Below are 20097 nucleotides of genomic sequence, written 5' to 3'. Positions count from 1 at the left end.
TAGACTCATACTTTGGCCTACTGGTTAAGGTCTTAACTCTTACTCTGGCCTAATAGCTAAGGTCTTAACTCTTACTCTGGCCTACTGGTTAAGGTCTTAACTCTTACTCTGGCCTAATAGCTAAGGTCTTAACTCTTACTCTGGCCTAATAGCTAAGGTCTTAGACTCGTACTCTGGCCTACTGGTTAAGGTCTTAACTCTTACTCTGGCCTACTGGTTAAGGTCTTAACTCTTACTCTGGCCTACTGGTTAAGGGATTAACTCTTACTCTGGCCTAATGGCTAAGGTCTTAGACTCTTACTCTGGCCTACTGGTTAAGGTCTTAACTCTTACTCTGGCCTACTGGTAAAGGTCTTAGACTCTTACTCTGGCCTACAGGTTAAGGTCTTAACTCTTACTCTGGCCTACTGGTTAAGGTCTTAGACTCTTACTCTGGCCTAATGGTTAAGGTCTTAACTCTTACTCTGGCCTACTGGTTAAGGTCTTAACTCTTACTCTAGCCTAATAGCTAAGGTCTTAACTCTTACTCTGGCCTAATAGCTAAGGTCTTAGACTCGTACTATGGCCTACAGGTTAAGGTCTTAACTCTTACTCTGGCCTAATAGCTAAGGTCTTAACTCTTATTCTGGCCTAATAGCTAAGGTCTTAGACTTGTACTCTGGCCTAATGGTTAAGGTCTTAGACTCGTACTCTGGCCTAATGGTAAATGTCTTAACTCTTACTCTGGCCTACTGGTTAAGGTCTTAACTCTTACTCTGGCCTAATAGCTAAGATCTTAGACTCATACTTTGGCCTACTGGTTAAGGTATTAACTCTTACTCTGGCCTAATAGCTAAGGTCTTAACTCTTACTCTGGCCTACTGGTTAAGGTCTTAACTCTTACTCTGGCCTAATAGCTAAGGTCTTAACTCTTACTCTGGCCTAATAGCTAAGGTCTTAAACTCGTACTCTGGCCTACTGGTTAAGGTCTTAACTCTTACTCTGGCCTACTGGTTAAGGTCTTAACTCTTACTCTGGCCTACTGGTTAAGGTCTTAACTCTTGCTCTGGCCTACTGGTTAAGGTCTTAACTCTTACTCTGGCCTAATTGCTAAGGTCTTAGACTCTTACTCTGGCCTACTGGTTAAGGTATTAACTCTTACTCTGGCCTACTGGTTAAGGGATTAACTCTTACTCTGGCCTAATGGCTAAGGTCTTAACTCTTACTCTGGCCTACTGGTTAAGGTCTTAGACTCCTACTCTGGCCTAATAGCTAAGGTCTTAACTCTTACTCTGGCCTAATAGCTAAGATCTTAACTCTTACTCTGGCCTAATAGCTAAGGTCTTAGACTCGTACTCTGGGCTACTGGTTAAGGTCTTAACTCTTACTCTGTCCTAATAGCTAAGGTCTTAGACTCGTACTATAGCCCACAGGTTAAGGTCTTAACTCTTACTCTGGCCTAATAGCTAAGGTCTTAGACTCGTACTCTGGCCTACTGGTTAAGGTCTTAACTCTTACTCTGTCCTAATAGCTAAGGTCTTAACTCTTACTCTGGCCTAATAACTAAGGTCTGAACTCTTACTCTGGCCTACTTGTTAAGGTCTTAACTCTTACTCTGGCATTATAGCTAAGGTCTTAACTCTTACTCTGGCCTACTGGTTAAGGTCTTAACTCTTACTCTGGCCTAATAGCTAAGGTCTTAACTCTTACTCTGGCCTAATAGCTAAGGTCTTAACTCCTACTCTGGCCTAATAGCTAAGGTCTTAGACTCGTACTCTGGCCTAATGGTTAAGGTCTTAACTCTTACTCTGGACTAATAGCTAAGGTTTTAGACTCGTACTCTGGCCTACTGGTTAAGGTCTTAACTCGTACTCTGGCCTACAGGTTAAGGTCTTAACTCTTACTCTGGCCTACTGGTTAAGGTCTTAACTCTTACTCTGGCCTAATAGCTAAGGTCTTAGACTCGTACTCTTTGCTACTGGTTAAGGTCTTAACTCTTACTCTGTCCTAATAGCTAAGGTCTTAGACTCGTACTATGGCCTACAGGTTAAGGTCTTAACTCTTACTCTGGCCTAATAGCTAAGGTCTTAGACTCGTACTCTGGCCTAATGGTTAAGGTCTTAACTCTTACTCTGGCTTAATAGCTAAGGTCTTAACTCTTACTCTGGCCTAATAGCTAAGGTCTTAGACTCGTACTATGGCCTACAGGTTAAGGTCTTAACTCTTACTCTGGCCTACAGGTTAAGGTCTTAACTCTTACTCTGGCCTACTGGTTAAGGTCTTGGACTCTTACTCTGGCCTAATGGTTAAGGTCTTAACTCTTACTCTGGCCTACTGGTTAAGGTCTTAACTCTTACTCTAGCCTAATAGCTAAGGTCTTAACTCTTACTCTGGCCTAATAGCTAAGGTCTTAGACTCGTACTATGGCCTACAGGTTAAGGTCTTAACTCTTACTCTGGCCTAATAGCTAAGGTCTTAACTCTTATTCTGGCCTAATAGCTAAGATCTTAGACTCATACTTTGGCCTACTGGTTAAGGTCTTAACTCTTACTCTGGCCTAATAGCTAAGGTCTTAACTCTTACTCTGGCCTACTGGTTAAGGTCTTAACTCTTACTCTGGCCTAATAGCTAAGGTCTTAACTCTTACTCTGGCCTAATAGCTAAGGTCTTAGACTCGTATACTGGCCTACTGGTTAAGGTCTTACCTCTTACTCTGGCCTACTGGTTAAGGTCTTAACTCTTACTCTGGCCTAATAGCTAAAGTCTTAGACTCTTACTCTGGCCTACTGGTTAAGGTCTTAACTCTTACTCTGGCCTACTGGTTAAGGTTTTAACTCTTACTCTGGCCTACTGGTTAAGGTTTTAACTCTTACTCTGGCCTACTGGTTAAGGTCTTAACTCTTGCTCTGGCCTACTGGTTAAGGTCTTAACTCTTACTCTGGCCTAATTGCTAAGGTCTTAGACTCTTACTCTGGCCTACTGGTTAAGGTATTAACTCTTACTCTGGCCTACTGGTTAAGGGATTAACTCTTACTCTGGCCTAATGGCTAAGGTCTTAACTCTTACTCTGGCCTACTGGTTAAGGTCTTAGACTCCTACTCTGGCCTAATAGCTAAGGTCTTAACTCTTTCTCTGGCCTAATAGCTAAGGTCTTAACTCTTACTCTAGCTTAATAGCTAAGGTCTTAGACTCGTACTCTGGCCTAATGGTTAAGGTCTTAACTCTTACTCTGGCCTAATAGCTAAGGTCTTAGACTCGTACTCTGGCCTACTGGTTAAGGTCTTAACTCTTGCTCTGGCCTACTGGGTAAGATCTTAACTCTTACTCTGGCCTAATTGCTAAGGTCTTAGACTCGTACTCTGGCCTACTGGTTAAGGTCTTAACTCTTACTCTGGCCTAATAGCTAAGATCTTAACTCTTACTCTGGCCTAATAGCTAAGGTCTTAGACTCGTACTCTGGGCTACTGGTTAAGGTCTTAACTCTTACTCTGTCCTAATAGCTAAGGTCTTAGACTCGTACTATAGCCCACAGGTTAAGGTCTTAACTCTTACTCTGGCCTAATAGCTAAGGTCTTAGACTCGTACTCTGGCCTACTGGTTAAGGTCTTAACTCTTACTCTGTCCTAATAGCTAAGGTCTTAACTCTTACTCTGGCCTAATAACTAAGGTCTGAACTCTTACTCTGGCCTACTTGTTAAGGTCTTAACTCTTACTCTGACATTATAGCTAAGGTCTTAACTCTTACTCTGGCCTACTGGTTAAGGTCTTAACTCTTACTCTGGCCTAATAGCTAAGGTCTTAACTCTTACTCTGGCCTAATAGCTAAGGTCTTAACTCCTACTCTGGCCTAATAGCGAAGGTCTTAGACTCGTACTCTGGCCTAATGGTTAAGGTCTTAACTCTTACTCTGGACTAATAGCTAAGGTTTTAGACTCGTACTCTGGCCTACTGGTTAAGGTCTTAACTCGTACTCTGGCCTACAGGATAAGGTCTTAACTCTTACTCTGGCCTACTGGTTAAGGTCTTAACTCTTACTCTGGCCTAATAGCTAAGGTCTTAGACTCGTACTCTGGGCTACTGGTTAAGGTCTTAACTCTTACTCTGTCCTAATAGCTAAGGTCTTAGACTCGTACTATGGCCTACAGGTTAAGGTCTTAACTCTTACTCTGGCCTAATAGCTAAGGTCTTAGACTCGTACTCTGGCCTACTGGTTAAGGTCTTAACTCTTACTCTGTCCTAATAGCTAAGGTCTTAACTCTTACTCTGGCCTAATAACTAAGGTCTGAACTCTTACTCTGGCCTAATGGTTAAGGTCTTAACTCTTACTCTGGCTTAATAGCTAAGGTCTTAACTCTTACTCTGGCCTAATAGCTAAGGTCTTAGACTCGTACTCTGGCCTACTGGTTAAGGTCTTAACTCTTACTCTGGCCTAATAGCTAAGGTCTTAGACTCGTACTCTGGCCTACTGGTTAAGGTCTTAACTCTTACTCTGTCCTAATAGCTAAGGTCTTAGACTCGTACTATGGCCTACAGGTTAAGGTCTTAACTCTTACTCTGGCCTAATAGCTAAGGTGTTAGACTCGTACTCTGGCCTACTGGTTAAGGTCTTAACTCTTACTCTGGCCTAATAGCTAAGGTCTTAGACTCTTACTCTGGCCTAATGGTTAAGGTCTTAACTCTTACTCTGGCCTACTGGTAAAGGTCTTAGACTCTTACTCTGGCCTACAGGTTAAGGTCTTAACTCTTACTCTGGCCTACTGGTTAAGGTCTTAGACTCTTACTCTGGCCTACAGGTTAAGGTCTTAACTCTTACTCTGGCCTACTGGTTAAGGTCTTAACTCTTACTCTAGCCTAATAGCTAAGGTCTTAACTCTTACTCTGGCCTAATAGCTAAGGTCTTAACTCGTACTCTGGCCTAATAGCTAAGGTCTTCTACTCGTACTCTGGCCTACTGGTTAAGGTATTAACTCTTACTCTGGCCTAATAGCTAAGGTCTTAACTCTTACTCTGGCCTAATAGCTAAGGTCTTAGACTCGTACTATGGCCTACAGGTTAAGGTCTTAACTCTTACTCTGGCCTAATAGCTAAGGTCTTAGACTCGTACTCTGGCCTAAAGGTTAAGGTCTTAACTCTTACTCTGGCCTAATTGCTAAGGTCTTAACTCTTATTCTGGCCTAATAGCTAAGGTCTTAGACTCGTACTTTGGCCTACTGGTTAAGGTCTTAACTCTTACTCTGGCCTAACAGCTAAGGTCTTAACTCTTACTCTGGCCTACTGGTTAAGGTCTTAACTCTTACTCTGGCCTAATAGCTAAGGTCTTAACTCTTACTCTGGCCTAATAGCTAAGGTCTTAGACTCGTACTCTGGCCTACTGGTTAAGGTCTTAACTCTTACTCTGGCCTACTGGTTAAGGTCTTAACTCTTACTCTGGCCTAATAGCTAAGGTCTTAGACTTGTACTCTGGCCTAATGGTTAAGGTCTTAGACTCGTACTCTGGCCTAATGGTAAATGTCTTAACTCTTACTCTGGCCTACTGGTTAAGGTCTTAACTCTTACTCTGGCCTAATAGCTAAGATCTTAGACTCATACTTTGGCCTACTGGTTAAGGTCTTAACTCTTACTCTGGCCTAATAGCTAAGGTCTTAACTCTTACTCTGGCCTACTGGTTAAGGTCTTAACTCTTACTCTGGCCTAATAGCTAAGGTCTTAACTCTTACTCTGGCCTAATAGCTAAGGTCTTAGACTCGTACTCTGGCCTACTGGTTAAGGTCTTAACTCTTACTCTGGCCTACTGGTTAAGGTCTTAACTCTTACTCTGGCCTACTGGTTAAGGGATTAACTCTTACTCTGGCCTAATGGCTAAGGTCTTAGACTCTTACTCTGGCCTACTGGTTAAGGTCTTAACTCTTACTCTGGCCTACTGGTAAAGGTCTTAGACTCTTACTCTGGCCTACAGGTTAAGGTCTTAACTCTTACTCTGGCCTACTGGTTAAGGTCTTAGACTCTTACTCTGGCCTAATGGTTAAGGTCTTAACTCTTACTCTGGCCTACTGGTTAAGGTCTTAACTCTTACTCTAGCCTAATAGCTAAGGTCTTAACTCTTACTCTGGCCTAATAGCTAAGGTCTTAGACTCGTACTATGGCCTACAGGTTAAGGTCTTAACTCTTACTCTGGCCTAATAGCTAAGGTCTTAACTCTTATTCTGGCCTAATAGCTAAGGTCTTAGACTTGTACTCTGGCCTAATGGTTAAGGTCTTAGACTCGTACTCTGGCCTAATGGTAAATGTCTTAACTCTTACTCTGGCCTACTGGTTAAGGTCTTAACTCTTACTCTGGCCTAATAGCTAAGATCTTAGACTCATACTTTGGCCTACTGGTTAAGGTATTAACTCTTACTCTGGCCTAATAGCTAAGGTCTTAACTCTTACTCTGGCCTACTGGTTAAGGTCTTAACTCTTACTCTGGCCTAATAGCTAAGGTCTTAACTCTTACTCTGGCCTAATAGCTAAGGTCTTAAACTCGTACTCTGGCCTACTGGTTAAGGTCTTAACTCTTACTCTGGCCTACTGGTTAAGGTCTTAACTCTTACTCTGGCCTACTGGTTAAGGTCTTAACTCTTGCTCTGGCCTACTGGTTAAGGTCTTAACTCTTACTCTGGCCTAATTGCTAAGGTCTTAGACTCTTACTCTGGCCTACTGGTTAAGGTATTAACTCTTACTCTGGCCTACTGGTTAAGGGATTAACTCTTACTCTGGCCTAATGGCTAAGGTCTTAACTCTTACTCTGGCCTACTGGTTAAGGTCTTAGACTCCTACTCTGGCCTAATAGCTAAGGTCTTAACTCTTTCTCTGGCCTAATAGCTAAGGTCTTAACTCTTACTCTAGCCTAATAGCTAAGGTCTTAGACTCGTACTCTGGCCTAATGGTTAAGGTCTTAACTCTTACTCTGGCCTAATAGCTAAGGTCTTAGACTCGTACTCTGGCCTACTGGTTAAGGTCTTAACTCTTGCTCTGGCCTACTGGGTAAGATCTTAACTCTTACTCTGGCCTAATTGCTAAGGTCTTAGACTCGTACTCTGGCCTACTGGTTAAGGTCTTAACTCTTACTCTGGCCTAATAGCTAAGATCTTAACTCTTACTCTGGCCTAATAGCTAAGGTCTGAGACTCGTACTCTGGGCTACTGGTTAAGGTCTTAACTCTTACTCTGTCCTAATAGCTAAGGTCTTAGACTCGTACTATAGCCCACAGGTTAAGGTCTTAACTCTTACTCTGGCCTAATAGCTAAGGTCTTAGACTCGTACTCTGGCCTACTGGTTAAGGTCTTAACTCTTACTCTGTCCTAATAGCTAAGGTCTTAACTCTTACTCTGGCCTAATAACTAAGGTCTGAACTCTTACTCTGGCCTACTTGTTAAGGTCTTAACTCTTACTCTGGCATTATAGCTAAGGTCTTAACTCTTACTCTGGCCTACTGGTTAAGGTCTTAACTCTTACTCTGGCCTAATAGCTAAGGTCTTAACTCTTACTCTGGCCTAATAGCTAAGGTCTTAACTCCTACTCTGGCCTAATAGCTCAGGTCTTAGACTCGTACTCTGGCCCAATGGTTAAGGTCTTAACTCTTACTCTGGACTAATAGCTAAGGTTTTAGACTCGTACTCTGGCCTACTGGTTAAGGTCTTAACTCGTACTCTGGCCTACAGGTTAAGGTCTTAACTCTTACTCTGGCCTACAGGTTAAGGTCTTAACTCTTACTCTGGCCTAATAGCTAAGGTCTTAGACTCGTACTCTGGCCTACTGGTTAATGTCTTAACTCTTACTCTGGCCTAATAGCTCAGGTCTTAACTCTTACTCTAGCCTAATAGCTAAGGTCTTAGACTCGTACTCTGGCCTACTGGTTAAGGTCTTAACTCTTACTCTGGCCTAATAGCTAAGGTCTTAGACTCGTACTCTGGCCTACTGGTTAAGGTCTTAACTCTTACTCTGTCCTAATAGCTAAGGTCTTAGACTCGTACTATGGCCTACAGGTTAAGGTCTTAACTCTTACTCTGGCCTAATAGCTAAGGTGTTAGACTCGTACTCTGGCCTACTGGTTAAGGTCTTAACTCTTACTCTGGCCTAATAGCTAAGGTCTTAGACTCTTACTCTGGCCTAATGGTTAAGGTCTTAACTCTTACTCTGGCCTACTGGTAAAGGTCTTAGACTCTTACTCTGGCCTACAGGTTAAGGTCTTAACTCTTACTCTGGCCTACTGGTTAAGGTCTTAGACTCTTACTCTGGCCTACAGGTTAAGGTCTTAACTCTTACTCTGGCCTACTGGTTAAGGTCTTAACTCTTACTCTAGCCTAATAGCTAAGGTCTTAACTCTTACTCTGGCCTAATAGCTAAGGTCTTAACTCGTACTCTGGCCTAATAGCTAAGGTCTTAGACTCGTACTCTGGCCTACTGGTTAAGGTATTAACTCTTACTCTGGCCTAATAGCTAAGGTCTTAACTCTTACTCTGGCCTAATAGCTAAGGTCTTAGACTCGTACTATGGCCTACAGGTTAAGGTCTTAACTCTTACTCTGGCCTAATAGCTAAGGTCTTAGACTCGTACTCTGGCCTAAAGGTTAAGGTCTTAACTCTTACTCTGGCCTAATTGCTAAGGTCTTAACTCTTATTCTGGCCTAATAGCTAAGGTCTTAGACTCGTACTTTGGCCTACTGGTTAAGGTCTTAACTCTTACTCTGGCCTAACAGCTAAGGTCTTAACTCTTACTCTGGCCTACTGGTTAAGGTCTTAACTCTTACTCTGGCCTAATAGCTAAGGTCTTAACTCTTACTCTGGCCTAATAGCTAAGGTCTTAGACTCGTACTCTGGCCTACTGGTTAAGGTCTTAACTCTTACTCTGGCCTACTGGTTAAGGTCTTAACTCTTACTCTGGCCTAATAGCTAAGGTCTTAGACTCATACTCTGGCCTAATGGTTAAGGTCTTAGACTCTTACTCTGGCCTACTGGTTAAGGTCTTAACTCTTACTCTGGCCTACTGGTAAAGGTCTTAGACTCTTACTCTGGCCTACAGGTTAAGGTCTTAACTCTTACTCTGGCCTACTGGTTAAGGTCTTAGACTCTTACTCTGGCCTAATGGTTAAGGTCTTAACTCTTACTCTGGCCTACTGGTTAAGGTCTTAACTCTTACTCTAGCCTAATAGCTAAGGTCTTAACTCTTACTCTGGCCTAATAGCTAAGGTCTTAGACTCGTACTATGGCCTACAGGTTAAGGTCTTAACTCTTACTCTGGCCTAATAGCTAAGGTCTTAGACTCGTACTCTGGCCTACTGGTTAAGGTCTTAACTCTTACTCTGTCCTAATAGCTAAGGTCTTAACTCTTACTCTGGCCTAATAACTAAGGTCTGAACTCTTACTCTGGCCTAATGGTTAAGGTCTTAACTCTTACTCTGGCTTAATAGCTAAGGTCTTAACTCTTACTCTGGCCTAATAGCTAAGGTCTTAGACTCGTACTATGGCCTACAAGTTAAGGTCTTAACTCTTACTCTGGCCTACAGGTTAAGGTCTTAACTCTTACTCTGGCCTACTGGTTAAGCTCTTAGACTCTTACTCTGGCCTAATGGTTAAGGTCTTAACTCTTACTCTGGCCTACTGGTTAAGGTCTTAACTCTTACTCTAGCCTAATAGCTAAGGTCTTAACTCTTACTCTGGCCTAATAGCTAAGGTCTTAGACTCGTACTATGGCCTACAGGTTAAGGTCTTAACTCTTACTCTGGCCTAATAGCTAAGGTCTTAACTCTTATTCTGGCCTAATAGCTAAGGTCTTAGACTTGTACTCTGGCCTAATGGTTAAGGTCTTAGACTCGTACTCTGGCCTAATGGTTAATGTCTTAACTCTTACTCTGGCCTACTGGTTAAGGTCTTAACTCTTACTCTGGCCTAATAGCTAAGATCTTAGACTCATACTTTGGCCTACTGGTTAAGGTCTTAACTCTTACTCTGGCCTAATAGCTAAGGTCTTAACTCTTACTCTGGCCTACTGGTTAAGGTCTTAACTCTTACTCTGGCCTAATAGCTAAGGTCTTAACTCTTACTCTGGCCTAATAGCTAAGGTCTTAGACTCGTACTCTGGCCTACTGGTTAAGGTCTTAACTCTTACTCTGGCCTACTGGTTAAGGTCTTAACTCTTACTCTGGCCTAATAGCTAAAGTCTTAGACTCTTACTCTGGCCTACTGGTTAAGGTCTTAACTCTTACTCTGGCCTACTGGTTAAGGTCTTAACTCTTACTCTGGCCTACTGGTTAAGGTCTTAACTCTTGCTCTGGCCTACTGGTTAAGGTCTTAACTCTTACTCTGGCCTAATTGCTAAGGTCTTAGACTCTTACTCTGGCCTACTGGTTAAGGTATTAACTCTTACTCTGGCCTACTGGTTAAGGTCTTAGACTCCTACTCTGGCCTAATAGCTAAGGTCTTAACTCTTTCTCTGGCCTAATAGCTAAGGTCTTAACTCTTACTCTAGCCTAATAGCTAAGGTCTTAGACTCGTACTCTGGCCTAATGGTTAAGGTCTTAACTCTTACTCTGGCCTAATAGCTAAGGTCTTAGACTCATACTCTGGCCTACTGGTTAAGGTCTTAACTCTTGCTCTGGCCTACTGGGTAAGATCTTAACTCTTACTCTGGCCTAATTGCTAAGGTCTTAGACTCGTACTCTGGCCTACTGGTTAAGGTCTTAACTCTTACTCTGGCCTAATAGCTAAGATCTTAACTCTTACTCTGGCCTAATAGCTAAGGTCTTAGACTCGTACTCTGGGCTACTGGTTAAGGTCTTAACTCTTACTCTGTCCTAATAGCTAAGGTCTTAGACTCGTACTATAGCCCACAGGTTAAGGTCTTAACTCTTACTCTGGCCTAATAGCTAAGGTCTTAGACTCGTACTCTGGCCTACTGGTTAAGGTCTTAACTCTTACTCTGTCCTAATAGCTAAGGTCTTAACTCTTACTCTGGCCTAATAACTAAGGTCTGAACTCTTACTCTGGCCTACTTGTTAAGGTCTTAACTCTTACTCTGGCATTATAGCTAAGGTCTTAACTCTTACTCTGGCCTACTGGTTAAGGTCTTAACTCTTACTCTGGCCTAATAGCTAAGGTCTTAACTCTTACTCTGGCCTAATAGCTAAGGTCTTAACTCCTACTCTGGCCTAATAGCTAAGGTCTTAGACTCGTACTCTGGCCTAATGGTTAAGGTCTTAACTCTTACTCTGGACTAATAGCTAAGGTTTTAGACTCGTACTCTGGCCTACTGGTTAAGGTCTTAACTCGTACTCTGGCCTACAGGTTAAGGTCTTAACTCTTACTCTGGCCTACTGGTTAAGGTCTTAACTCTTACTCTGGCCTAATAGCTAAGGTCTTAGACTCGTACTCTTTGCTACTGGTTAAGGTCTTAACTCTTACTCTGTCCTAATAGCTAAGGTCTTAGACTCGTACTATGGCCTACAGGTTAAGGTCTTAACTCTTACTCTGGCCTAATAGCTAAGGTCTTAGACTCGTACTCTGGCCTAATGGTTAAGGTCTTAACTCTTACTCTGGCTTAATAGCTAAGGTCTTAACTCTTACTCTGGCCTAATAGCTAAGGTCTTAGACTCGTACTATGGCCTACAGGTTAAGGTCTTAACTCTTACTCTGGCCTACAGGTTAAGGTCTTAACTCTTACTCTGGCCTACTGGTTAAGGTCTTAGACTCTTACTCTGGCCTAATGGTTAAGGTCTTAACTCTTACTCTGGCCTACTGGTTAAGGTCTTAACTCTTACTCTAGCCTAATAGCTAAGGTCTTAACTCTTACTCTGGCCTAATAGCTAAGGTCTTAGACTCGTACTATGGCCTACAGGTTAAGGTCTTAACTCTTACTCTGGCCTAATAGCTAAGGTCTTAACTCTTATTCTGGCCTAATAGCTAAGATCTTAGACTCATACTTTGGCCTACTGGTTAAGGTCTTAACTCTTACTCTGGCCTAATAGCTAAGGTCTTAACTCTTACTCTGGCCTACTGGTTAAGGTCTTAACTCTTACTCTGGCCTAATAGCTAAGGTCTTAACTCTTACTCTGGCCTAATAGCTAAGGTCTTAGACTCGTATACTGGCCTACTGGTTAAGGTCTTACCTCTTACTCTGGCCTACTGGTTAAGGTCTTAACTCTTACTCTGGCCTAATAGCTAAAGTCTTAGACTCTTACTCTGGCCTACTGGTTAAGGTCTTAACTCTTACTCTGGCCTACTGGTTAAGGTTTTAACTCTTACTCTAGCCTACTGGTTAAGGTCTTAACTCTTGCTCTGGCCTACTGGTTAAGGTCTTAACTCTTACTCTGGCCTAATTGCTAAGGTCTTAGACTCTTACTCTGGCCTACTGGTTAAGGTATTAACTCTTACTCTGGCCTACTGGTTAAGGGATTAACTCTTACTCTGGCCTAATGGCTAAGGTCTTAACTCTTACTCTGGCCTACTGGTTAAGGTCTTAGACTCCTACTCTGGCCTAATAGCTAAGGTCTTAACTCTTTCTCTGGCCTAATAGCTAAGGTCTTAACTCTTACTCTAGCTTAATAGCTAAGGTCTTAGACTCGTACTCTGGCCTAATGGTTAAGGTCTTAACTCTTACTCTGGCCTAATAGCTAAGGTCTTAGACTCGTACTCTGGCCTACTGGTTAAGGTCTTAACTCTTGCTCTGGCCTACTGGGTAAGATCTTAACTCTTACTCTGGCCTAATTGCTAAGGTCTTAGACTCGTACTCTGGCCTACTGGTTAAGGTCTTAACTCTTACTCTGGCCTAATAGCTAAGATCTTAACTCTTACTCTGGCCTAATAGCTAAGGTCTTAGACTCGTACTCTGGGCTACTGGTTAAGGTCTTAACTCTTACTCTGTCCTAATAGCTAAGGTCTTAGACTCGTACTATAGCCCACAGGTTAAGGTCTTAACTCTTACTCTGGCCTAATAGCTAAGGTCTTAGACTCGTACTCTGGCCTACTGGTTAAGGTCTTAACTCTTACTCTGTCCTAATAGCTAAGGTCTTAACTCTTACTCTGGCCTAATAACTAAGGTCTGAACTCTTACTCTGGCCTACTTGTTAAGGTCTTAACTCTTACTCTGACATTATAGCTAAGGTCTTAACTCTTACTCTGGCCTACTGGTTAAGGTCTTAACTCTTACTCTGGCCTAATAGCTAAGGTCTTAACTCTTACTCTGGCCTAATAGCTAAGGTCTTAACTCCTACTCTGGCCTAATAGCGAAGGTCTTAGACTCGTACTCTGGCCTAATGGTTAAGGTCTTAACTCTTACTCTGGACTAATAGCTAAGGTTTTAGACTCGTACTCTGGCCTACTGGTTAAGGTCTTAACTCGTACTCTGGCCTACAGGATAAGGTCTTAACTCTTACTCTGGCCTACTGGTTAAGGTCTTAACTCTTACTCTGGCCTAATAGCTAAGGTCTTAGACTCGTACTCTGGGCTACTGGTTAAGGTCTTAACTCTTACTCTGTCCTAATAGCTAAGGTCTTAGACTCTTACTATGGCCTACAGGTTAAGGTCTTAACTCTTACTCTGGCCTAATAGCTAAGGTCTTAGACTCGTACTCTGGCCTACTGGTTAAGGTCTTAACTCTTACTCTGTCCTAATAGCTAAGGTCTTAACTCTTACTCTGGCCTAATAACTAAGGTCTGAACTCTTACTCTGGCCTAATGGTTAAGGTCTTAACTCTTACTCTGGCTTAATAGCTAAGGTCTTAACTCTTACTCTGGCCTAATAGCTAAGGTCTTAGACTCGTACTCTGGCCTACTGGTTAAGGTCTTAACTCTTACTCTGGCCTAATAGCTAAGGTCTTAGACTCGTACTCTGGCCTACTGGTTAAGGTCTTAACTCTTACTCTGTCCTAATAGCTAAGGTCTTAGACTCGTACTATGGCCTACAGGTTAAGGTCTTAACTCTTACTCTGGCATAATAGCTAAGGTGTTAGACTCGTACTCTGGCCTACTGGTTAAGGTCTTAACTCTTACTCTGGCCTAATAGCTAAGGTCTTAGACTCTTACTCTGGCCTAATGGTTAAGGTCTTAACTCTTACTCTGGCCTACTGGTAAAGGTCTTAGACTCTTACTCTGGCCTACAGGTTAAGGTCTTAACTCTTACTCTGGCCTACTGGTTAAGGTCTTAGACTCTTACTCTGGCCTACAGGTTAAGGTCTTAACTCTTACTCTGGCCTACTGGTTAAGGTCTTAACTCTTACTCTAGCCTAATAGCTAAGGTCTTAACTCTTACTCTGGCCTAATAGCTAAGGTCTTAACTCGTACTCTGGCCTAATAGCTAAGGTCTTCTACTCGTACTCTGGCCTACTGGTTAAGGTATTAACTCTTACTCTGGCCTAATAGCTAAGGTCTTAACTCTTACTCTGGCCTAATAGCTAAGGTCTTAGACTCGTACTATGGCCTACAGGTTAAGGTCTTAACTCTTACTCTGGCCTAATAGCTAAGGTCTTAGACTCGTACTCTGGCCTAAAGGTTAAGGTCTTAACTCTTACTCTGGCCTAATTGCTAAGGTCTTAACTCTTATTCTGGCCTAATAGCTAAGGTCTTAGACTCGTACTTTGGCCTACTGGTTAAGGTCTTAACTCTTACTCTGGCCTAACAGCTAAGGTCTTAACTCTTACTCTGGCCTACTGGTTAAGGTCTTATCTCTTACTCTGGCCTAATAGCTAAGGTCTTAACTCTTACTCTGGCCTAATAGCTAAGGTCTTAGACTCGTACTCTGGCCTACTGGTTAAGGTCTTAACTCTTACTCTGGCCTACTGGTTAAGGTCTTAACTCTTACTCTGGCCTAATAGCTAAGGTCTTAGACTTGTACTCTGGCCTAATGGTTAAGGTCTTAGACTCGTACTCTGGCCTAATGGTAAATGTCTTAACTCTTACTCTGGCCTACTGGTTAAGGTCTTAACTCTTACTCTGGCCTAATAGCTAAGATCTTAGACTCATACTTTGGCCTACTGGTTAAGGTCTTAACTCTTACTCTGGCCTAATAGCGAAGGTCTTAACTCTTACTCTGGCCTACTGGTTAAGGTCTTAACTCTTACTCTGGCCTAATAGCTAAGGTCTTAACTCTTACTCTGGCCTAATAGCTAAGGTCTTAGACTCGTACTCTGGCCTACTGGTTAAGGTCTTAACTCTTACTCTGGCCTACTGGTTAAGGTCTTAACTCTTACTCTGGCCTACTGGTTAAGGGATTAACTCTTACTCTGGCCTAATGGCTAAGGTCTTAGACTCTTACTCTGGCCTACTGGTTAAGGTCTTAACTCTTACTCTGGCCTACTGGTAAAGGTCTTAGACTCTTACTCTGGCCTACAGGTTAAGGTCTTAACTCTTACTCTGGCCTACTGGTTAAGGTCTTAGACTCTTACTCTGGCCTAATGGTTAAGGTCTTAACTCTTACTCTGGCCTACTGGTTAAGGTCTTAACTCTTACTCTAGCCTAATAGCTAAGGTCTTAACTCTTACTCTGGCCTAATAGCTAAGGTCTTAGACTCGTACTATGGCCTACAGGTTAAGGTCTTAACTCTTACTCTGGCCTAATAGCTAAGGTCTTAACTCTTATTCTGGCCTAATAGCTAAGGTCTTAGACTTGTACTCTGGCCTAATGGTTAAGGTCTTAGACTCGTACTCTGGCCTAATGGTAAATGTCTTAACTCTTACTCTGGCCTACTGGTTAAGGTCTTAACTCTTACTCTGGCCTAATAGCTAAGATGTTAGACTCATACTTTGGCCTACTGGTTAAGGTATTAACTCTTACTCTGGCCTAATAGCTAAGGTCTTAACTCTTACTCTGGCCTACTGGTTAAGGTCTTAACTCTTACTCTGGCCTAATAGCTAAGGTCTTAACTCTTACTCTGGCCTAATAGCTAAGGTCTTAAACTCGTACTCTGGCCTACTGGTTAAGGTCTTAACTCTTACTCTGGCCTACTGGTTAAGGTCTTAACTCTTACTCTGGCCTACTGGTTAAGGTCTTAACTCTTACTCTGGCCTACTGGTTAAGGTCTTAACTCTTGCTCTGGCCTACTGGTTAAGGTCTTAACTCTTACTCTGGCCTAATTGCTAAGGTCTTAGACTCTTACTCTGGCCTACTGGTTAAGGTATTAACTCTTACTCTGGCCTACTGGTTAAGGGATTAACTCTTACTCTGGCCTAATGGCTAAGGTCTTAACTCTTACTCTGGCCTACTGGTTAAGGTCTTAGACTCCTACTCTGGCCTAATAGCTAAGGTCTTAACTCTTTCTCTGGCCTAATAGCTAAGGTCTTAACTCTTACTCTAGCCTAATAGCTAAGGTCTTAGACTCGTACTCTGGCCTAATGGTTAAGGTCTTAACTCTTACTCTGGCCTAATAGCTAAGGTCTTAGACTCGTACTCTGGCCTACTGGTTAAGGTCTTAACTCTTGCTCTGGCCTACTGGGTAAGATCTTAACTCTTACTCTGGCCTAATTGCTAAGGTCTTAGACTCGTACTCTGGCCTACTGGTTAAGGTCTTAACTCTTACTCTGGCCTAATAGCTAAGATCTTAACTCTTACTCTGGCCTAATAGCTAAGGTCTGAGACTCGTACTCTGGGCTACTGGTTAAGGTCTTAACTCTTACTCTGTCCTAATAGCTAAGGTCTTAGACTTGTACTATAGCCCACAGGTTAAGGTCTTAACTCTTACTCTGGCCTAATAGCTAAGGTCTTAGACTCGTACTCTGGCCTACTGGTTAAGGTCTTAACTCTTACTCTGTCCTAATAGCTAAGGTCTTAACTCTTACTCTGGCCTAATAACTAAGGTCTGAACTCTTACTCTGGCCTACTTGTTAAGGTCTTAACTCTTACTCTGGCATTATAGCTAAGGTCTTAACTCTTACTCTGGCCTACTGGTTAAGGTCTTAACTCTTACTCTGGCCTAATAGCTAAGGTCTTAACTCTTACTCTGGCCTAATAGCTAAGGTCTTAACTCCTACTCTGGCCTAATAGCTCAGGTCTTAGACTCGTACTCTGGCCCAATGGTTAAGGTCTTAACTCTTACTCTGGACTAATAGCTAAGGTTTTAGACTCGTACTCTGGCCTACTGGTTAAGGTCTTAACTCGTACTCTGGCCTACAGGTTAAGGTCTTAACTCTTACTCTGGCCTACAGGTTAAGGTCTTAACTCTTACTCTGGCCTAATAGCTAAGGTCTTAGACTCGTACTCTGGCCTACTGGTTAATGTCTTAACTCTTACTCTGGCCTAATAGCTCAGGTCTTAGACTCGTACTATGGCCTACTGGTTAAGGTCTTAACTCTTACTCTGGCCTACTGGTTAAGGTCTTAACTCTTACTCTGGCCTAATAGCTAAAGTCTTAGACTCATACTCTGGCCTAAGGTTAAGGTGTTAGACTCTTACTCTGGCCTACTGGTTAAGGTCCTAACTCTTACTCTGGCCTACTGGTTAAGGTCTTAACTCTTACTCTGGCCTACTAGTTAAGGGATTAACTCTTACTCTGGCCTAATGGCTAAGGTCTTAACTCTTACTCTGGTCTACTGGTTAAGGTCTTAGACTCCCACTCTGGCCTAATAGCTAAGGTCTTTACTCTTTCTCTGGCCTAATAGCTAAGGTCTTAACTCTTACTCTAGCCTAATAGCTAAGGTCTTAGACTCGTACTCTGGCCTAATGGTTAAGGTCTTAACTCTTACTCTGGCCTAATAGCTAAGGTCTTAGACTCAATCTCTGGCCTAATCGTTAAGGTCTTAGACTCTTACTCTGGCCTACTGGTTAAGGTCTTAACTCTTACTCTGGCCTACTAGTTAAGGTCTTAACTCTTACTCTGGCCTACTGGTTAAGGTCTTAACTCTTGCTCTGGCCTACTGGTTAAGGTCTTAACTCTTACTCTGGCATAATTGCTAAGGTCTTAGTCTCTTACTCTGGCCTACTGGTTAAGGTCTTAACTCTTACTCTGGCCTACTGGTTAAGGGATTGACTCTTACTCTGGCCTAATTGCTAAGGTCTTAACTCTTACTCTGGCCTACTGGTTAAGGTCTTAGACTCCTACTCTGGCCTAATAGCTAAGGTCTTAACTCTTTCTCTGGCCTAATAGCTAAGGTCTTAACTCTTACTCTAGCCTAATAGCTAAGGTCTTAGACTCGTACTCTGGCCTAATGGTTAAGGTCTTAACTCTTACTCTGGCCTAATAGCTAAGGTCTTAGACTCGTACTCTGGCCTACTGGTTAAGGTCTTAACTCTTACTCTGTCCTAATAGCTAAGGTCTTAGACTCGTACTATGGCCTACAGGTTAAGGTCTTAACTCTTACTCTGGCCTAATAGCTAAGGTGTTAGACTCGTACTCTGGCCTACTGGTTAAGGTCTTAACTCTTACTCTGGCCTAATAGCTAAGGTCTTAGACTCTTACTCTGGCCTAATGGTTAAGGTCTTAACTCTTACTCTGGCCTACTGGTAAAGGTCTTAGACTCTTACTCTGGCCTACAGGTTAAGGTCTTAACTCTTACTCTGGCCTACTGGTTAAGGTCTTAGACTCTTACTCTGGCCTACAGGTTAAGGTCTTAACTCTTACTCTGGCCTACTGGTTAAGGTCTTAACTCTTACTCTAGCCTAATAGCTAAGGTCTTAACTCTTACTCTGGCCTAATAGCTAAGGTCTTAACTCGTACTCTGGCCTAATAGCTAAGGTCTTAGACTCGTACTCTGGCCTACTGGTTAAGGTATTAACTCTTACTCTGGCCTAATAGCTAAGGTCTTAACTCTTACTCTGGCCTAATAGCTAAGGTCTTAGACTCGTACTATGGCCTACAGGTTAAGGTCTTAACTCTTACTCTGGCCTAATAGCTAAGGTCTTAGACTCGTACTCTGGCCTAAAGGTTAAGGTCTTAACTCTTACTCTGGCCTAATTGCTAAGGTCTTAACTCTTATTCTGGCCTAATAGCTAAGGTCTTAGACTCGTACTTTGGCCTACTGGTTAAGATCTTAACTCTTACTCTGGCCTAACAGCTAAGGTCTTAACTCTTACTCTGGCCTACTGGTTAAGGTCTTAACTCTTACTCTGGCCTAATAGCTAAGGTCTTAACTCTTACTCTGGCCTAATAGCTAAGGTCTTAGACTCGTACTCTGGCCTACTGGTTAAGGTCTTAACTCTTACTCTGGCCTACTGGTTAAGGTCTTAACTCTTACTCTGGCCTAATAGCTAAGGTCTTAGACTCATACTCTCGCCTAATGGTTAAGGTCTTAGACTCTTACTCTGGCCTACTGGTTAAGGTCTTAACTCTTACTCTGGCCTACTGGTAAAGGTCTTAGACTCTTACTCTGGCCTACAGGTTAAGGTCTTAACTCTTACTCTGGCCTACTGGTTAAGGTCTTAGACTCTTACTCTGGCCTAATGGTTAAGGTCTTAACTCTTACTCTGGCCTACTGGTTAAGGTCTTAACTCTTACTCTAGCCTAATAGCTAAGGTCTTAACTCTTACTCTGGCCTAATAGCTAAGGTCTTAGACTCGTACTATGGCCTACAGGTTAAGGTCTTAACTCTTACTCTGGCCTAATAGCTAAGGTCTTAACTCTTATTCTGGCCTAATAGCTAAGGTCTTAGACTTGTACTCTGGCCTAATGGTTAAGGTCTTAGACTCGTACTCTGGCCTAATGGTTAATGTCTTAACTCTTACTCTGGCCTACTGGTTAAGGTCTTAACTCTTACTCTGGCCTAATAGCTAAGATCTTAGACTCATACTTTGGCCTACTGGTTAAGGTCTTAACTCTTACTCTGGCCTAATAGCTAAGGTCTTAACTCTTACTCTGGCCTACTGGTTAAGGTCTTAACTCTTACTCTGGCCTAATAGCTAAGGTCTTAACTCTTACTCTGGCCTAATAGCTAAGGTCCTAGACTCGTACTCTGGCCTACTGGTTAAGGTCTTAACTCTTACTCTGGCCTACTGGTTAAGGTCTTAACTCTTACTCTGGCCTACTAGTTAAGGTCTTAACTCTTACTCTGGCCTACTGGTTAAGGTCTTAACTCTTGCTCTGGCCTACTGGTTAAGGTCTTAACTCTTGCTCTGGCCTAATTGCTAAGGTCTTAGACTCTTACTCTGGCCTACTGGTTAAG

The sequence above is a fragment of the Triturus cristatus genome, chromosome 2_2, assembly GCF_964204655.1.
Source record: "Triturus cristatus chromosome 2_2, aTriCri1.1, whole genome shotgun sequence".
In the NCBI taxonomy this organism is placed as follows: Eukaryota; Metazoa; Chordata; class Amphibia; order Caudata; family Salamandridae; genus Triturus; species Triturus cristatus.
This window is presented reverse-complemented; position numbering follows the sequence as displayed.